Here is a 6113-nt window from a genome sequence, read left to right as displayed (position 1 = left end):
CATTACATAATTTACCATTTATCATTCTATTGGGACAAAATAATCGAAACAACCAAAACAAACAGCAAATGCTCCAACAAATGTGTGGAGCCAATGCTTGATGTAATATACGTGCTAAGATATGGCACCAATATGAAACTTTTGACGACTGTTAATAATATAAGCGAATTATGTCCGAATTATCTTTTGGTCCCCTAAAATGGGGGACTAATGTAAAAATGTGCTACGTTCACCCGATTATGGACTGAAAATACCCGCATTTAAAGCTAGACAGTCTGCACTGTAACTCTAAGTATTGTGTGGACTTCAATACGAAAGTTTGCTGGAGTACATGAGAGAGAAGATTGTTATATATGTGGTAGGGCTATTAACCAGTGTATTTGCTGGCTAAATATACATATGGCAGTGCAGTCTTTTTTAAACCTCCATTCTAGCATACATGACCACACACATCTTTCAATCTATATGCTTTTATTTGTTTCTGGGTTTCTATGCAATATTAATTGATGAATATGTCTTCAAGAATGCAGCTAGGATAACAAAATATGAAAAATTAATGTAAATTTGACTGACAGAGAGAGTAGCTAATGAAACACTACTTCTGAGCCAGCACATTGACGTTTACAGTATTGTACTGGCGCAGGCTAGTCAACTGTAACATTGACTTTCTCAGTATTAGGTTGCCAGGCTAGTCAACTGTAACATTGAAAACGTTTCGCGTATTGCATGCGCCAGGCTAGTCAACTGTAAAATTGACGTTTACAGTATTATTCTGGCCAGCGTGTCAACTGTAACATTGATGTTTTCAGTATTATACTGGCCAGGCTTAGTTCAACGGTAACATTTGACGTTTCCAAACAGTTATTAAGCCTTTGCCAGGCTGTCAGTACTTACGTTTCCAGATACGCCATCACTGTAACATGCGTTTCAGTATTATCTGGCAGGCTAGTCAACTGTTAACATTTGATGTTTACAGTTATTAAATTACATTTTTTATCATATTTTGTATCTAGCTGCATTCTTGAAGACATATTCTATCATATAATTTGCATAGAAACCCAAATAAAAGCATATAGATTGAAAGATGTGTGTGTCATGTATGCTAGAATGGAGGTTTAAAAAAGACTGCTGCATATGTATATTAGCCAGCAATACACATGGTATAGCCTACACATATATACAATCTTCTCTGCTCTGTACTCCAGCACTTTGGATTKGAAGTCACACAATGACTTAGAGGTTACAGTRCAGACTGTCAGCTTTAATTTGCRGGTATTTTCATCCATATCRGGTGAACTATGCACATTTTTACATAGTCCCCCCATTTTAGGGGACCAAAAGTATTGGGACATATTCGCTTATATGTATTAAAGTCGTCAAAAGTTTCATATTTGGTGCCATATTCTTAGCACGGTATGATTACATCAAGCATGTGGCTCCACACATTTGTTGGAGGCATTTGCWKTTTGTTTTGGTTGTTTCAGATTATTTTGTGCCCAATAGAAATGAATGGTAAATAATGTATTGTCCCATTTTGGAGTCACTTGTATTGTAAATAAGAATAGAATATGTTTCTAAACACTTCTACATTCATGTGGATGTTACCATGGCTACAGATAGGCCTGAATAAATCGTAAATGATGAGTGAGAAAGTTAGAAGCACAAATATCATACCCCCAAGACATGCTAACCTCTCACCATTACAATAACAGGGGGACGTTAGCATTTTATATCATACCCCCAAAACATGCTAACCTCTCACCATTACAATAACAGGGGAGGTTAGCATTTTATATCATACCACGCTGACCTTCAACATGGGGACCCTCAGGGGTGCGTGCTTAGTCCCTTCCTGTACTCTGTTTACCCGCGACTGCGTGGCCGCGCACGACTCCAACACCATCAAGTTTGCTGACAACACAACGGTGCTTGGCCTGATCACTGAAGATGATGAGACAGCCTATAGGGAGGAGGTCAGAGACCTGGCAGTGTGGTCCCTCAATGTCAGCAAGACAAAGGAGCTGATTGTAGACTACAGGACACAGAGGGCCGAACACACTCCCATCCACATTGACAGGGCTGTAGCGGGTCGACAACCTTAAGTTCTTAGTTGTCCACATCACAAGGGAATTATCATGGTCCAAACACACAGTCATGAAGAAGTCCCTACAACGCCTCTTCCCCCTCAGGAGACTGATAAGATTTGGCGTGGGCCCTCAGATCTTCAGAATGTTCTACAGCTCCGTCATTGAGAGCATCTTGACTGGCTGCATCTCCGCTTGGTRYRGCAACTACTTGGCATCCGACTGCAAGGTTCTACAGAGGGTARTGCGTACGGCCCAGTACATCACTGGTGCCGAGCTCCCTGCCATCCAGGACCTCTATACCAAGTGGTGTCAGAGGAAGGCGCCTAAGTCAAGCCAGGCTGTTCTCTCTGCTACCACACAGCAAGCGATACCGATGCATGAAACCAACAGGACCCTGAACAGCTTCTACCTCCAAGCCATGACTGCTAAATAGTTAATAGCTACCCGCATCGACCCTTTTTTCACTAACTCTTTTGACTCATCACATACACTGCTTCATCTATCCTGTTGCCTAGTCACTTTACCCCTACCTACTGTCTATGTACGTATTACCTCGTACCCCTGCACATCGACTCAGTGCTGGGAMTCCTTGTATATAGCTATGTTATTACCTCGTACCCCTGCACATCGACTCTGGTACTTCCTGTATATAGCCGTCACTCATTGTGTTTGTTTTTCAACATGACAATGACCCAACACACCTCCAGGCTGTGTAAGGGCTATTTTACCAAGGAGGGTGATGGAGTGCTGTATCAGATGACCTGGCCTCCACAATCCCCCGACTTCAACCAAATTGAGATGGTTTGGGATGAGTCGGAACRCGGAKTGAAGGAAAAGCAGCCAACAAGTGCTCAGCATATGTGGGAACTCCTTCAAGACCGTTGGAAAAGCTTTCCAGGTGAATCTGGTTGAGAGAATGACAAGTGTGCAAAGCTGTCAAGGCAAAGGGCGGCTAATTGAAGAATCTAAAATATATATTTTGATTCGTTTAAACCTTTTTTTGGTTACTACATGATTCCATAGTTGATGTTTTCACTATTATTCTACAATGTAGAAAATAGTAATAAAAAAAAGAAAAACCCTTGAATGAGTAGGTGTTCTAAAACTTGACCAGTAGTGTACCTACATCTGTCTGGAATGAAGTAACTCAGACATTAATAACCAAATCACTTTATTATGCATGCCTGTCTCTCTCTGCAGACACATACCCAACACTTAAATACATGACATGGTGGGAATTCAGCATTGCTCAACATTGACGCACATGCTTTAATAAAATGATAGATATATTTACAAGATAAGCAACTTCTCTCCCAAATGTGAACATTCCCTGATCCCGTCCCACACCACAGCCCTTTCAACATTCACCCACGTTTAAAAAGAACTTCAGCAAAAAAAACTAAAGAAAAACCACAAACCATGGGGCTTTAGTCCAATACAACCCAGCAATATATGGAGTTCATTACCTACATCAATATGGCAGTAACAGAGGTCTATATACAAGGTTGTGATGCGTGGAGTCTCTCTGCCAGTCGGCGTGACAGACCAAAGCATGCCTTAGACTGATGGCTTTAAAAAGGAAACAAGTCTATAGAACGCCTTCCCAAGAAGGTGAACCGCATTTTATAACACCAAGAAAACTAATAAACTTCATGGACAGAAGAGTCCTCCCCCCCCTCTTTAGACAGGATTAAAGTAGTATAAAAAAACAAAATAAGGCACAATTAACACTTTGACCATTTCATGTCCTGGGGATTGTTCCAACATCCAGTAGTGTAGCTTGGAAACAGTCGATTGATTAGAACTGTCAGCTGACCTTCCCTTTGTATTCCCAATCAATCAATCAGAGTGATTCTAAATATGTTGTGGCAAGGACCTTTCCTGTTTCAGCATGACAATGCCCCCGGGCATAAAGCAAGGTCCATACAGAAATGGTTTGYCGAGACCTTTATGCCTCTGTTCACATTTACACAACAGAGACGTAAGGAAATTTCTATAAAAATGTTTTGTGTTTTTCTGTTTTCAAATAGACTAACAACACAAAGACAAGTTCATGTCATTCAAATCCCCCTGAAACAGTTTCATCACTGGTTTCTGTTAGTGGTGATCTGTATGGTGAGGAGTCAGGGCCCGCCCATCCAGCACTGGGCTATCCAACCAGAGGAAAAATGAGGACTTGAGGGGCTTCGAGAGCAAGAGAGGGGGGGGCCTTGAGCCGGCAAGAGGAGAAGGGCGGGGCTTGAGACGGACATCGAGGAAGAGGAGGGGGCTTGAAGGAAGAGGAGGGCTTGAGACCGCGAAAGGAGAGGGGGGCTTAGGCAAGAGAGGGGGGCTTGAGAGGAAGAGGAGAGGGGGGGGCTTGAGAGGGAAAGGGAGAGCGGGGGGCTGATAGGGGAAGAGGGGGCTTGATAGGGAAGAGGCTGTGGGGGGCCAGTGCGTCAGCTGTTTGGTCAAGGCTTTGTTGGTGGTGTGAACAGAACAGGGGCAACAGTTCAGTCATGTTTCAGTGGTCCTTGATGTCCTCCTCATCTTGTATTCTGAAGGCTCATCCCCGGGCTTTAATAGCCGACCAACATAATCATATTTTTCTGAAATGAGAGATCACAAGGGTCACTCTAAATCAAGCACAACATATATCCTACCAGGGCCTAAAACAATGTGGTATATTGATCAATTTAATGTAATACTCTGACCTGAGTCTTTTAATCAAAATATCAGACAAACGTTCAGCTGGCCCTTTAAGGTTACCTTGGTAACGGGGCTATTCCTGTCATGTGTGCCTGTGAGAATCTCACTAGAGGCCAATGTCTCTTTGCTAACAATAGATGCAAAGCAACCAAGCTTATGAACAAAACAATGTTTAAATAACCAAAACAAAGTCTCACTTTGGTAGACATTCAAGTAAATTAGACAAACTTTTATGCCTGTGCACATTGCTTCTAAAATAAAATCAGCAGCATTTCATTCAGTGCACACAGCCTCCCAGCGCGAGGTGGGATAGCTATAATGTTAGGATTCAGATTTCTTTGTCCATTACCAGCATGAAACAAAATGGCAGAAATACTTTGAAAAGAGCCACTGCTGCATTTATTCTACTAGAACTCACAGCTGGCACACGTGGCCATACTTCTATTTTTATAATGCTCACACTAAAGGCCTGCGTGGGACTACCTGCCATGGCTGGTGAATTAGACATTCTTAGCCGCCAACGGGAAAATCTACCCGCATCTGGCAGGTGTTTTAGGCCCTGTATCCTACATATTGTTCATACAGCTTACCCATGAACTGCCTCTCCCACTCTCTGACTGACTCCATCTGAACAGCGTTGAGGTCTGACAGGTCATCATACTCCTCCCTCAGGGCATCTTTCTCCAAACAGAACGTGGCCAGACCCCTCGATGCATCCCGGCCCGCAAAGATACCATATGGACCGTCTGTAGGGAGAGAGACAGTTCAGTAAACAGAATCTATTCCTACTGCATCTAACTGTATGGTTCAGTTCTAGAAAGACCGTCTGTAGGGAGAGAGACAGTACATTAAACAGAATATATACCTACTGAATTTAACTGTGGTTCAATTCTACCAGCACCGTCTAGAGCAGGGATCCTCAACTACCAGCACCGTCTAGAGCAGGGATCCTCAACTACCAGCACCGTCTAGAGCAGGGATCCTCATACAGTCTACAAATTATTTGTAATTATGTTCGGTCCCCCCGACCTTTCTGTACAAGAAATCATTCCTACGACAGAGATCCCTGCTATAGACGTTGCTGGTAGTAGTCCTGCTCTAGACGGTGCTGGTAGTTGAGAGCCCCAGAGACGGATGCTGTAGTTGAGGTTCCCTGCTAGAGACAGGTGCTGTAGTTGAGGATCCCTGCTCTAGACGGGCGAGTTGAGGATCCTTGCTCTAGACGGTGCTGGTAGTTGGGATCCCTGCTCTAGACGGTGCTGGTAGTTGAGGAGCCCTGCTAGAGACGTGCTGAAGCCCTGCTAGAGACGTGCTGGTAGTTGAGGAGCCCTCCAGAGG

General features: G+C 43.4%; 1 pseudogene; it reads right to left on the bottom strand.

Annotated features, from left to right (window-relative positions):
• Positions 1-4590: 4590 nt before the first annotated feature.
• Positions 4591-6113, bottom strand: part of LOC112075512 (membrane-associated progesterone receptor component 2-like) — an 11559-nt pseudogene continuing 10036 nt past the window's right edge.

This window comes from Salvelinus sp. IW2-2015, unplaced genomic scaffold (assembly GCF_002910315.2).
Source record: "Salvelinus sp. IW2-2015 unplaced genomic scaffold, ASM291031v2 Un_scaffold3212, whole genome shotgun sequence".
NCBI lineage: Eukaryota > Metazoa > Chordata > Actinopteri > Salmoniformes > Salmonidae > Salvelinus > Salvelinus sp. IW2-2015.
This window is presented reverse-complemented; position numbering and strand designations above follow the sequence as displayed.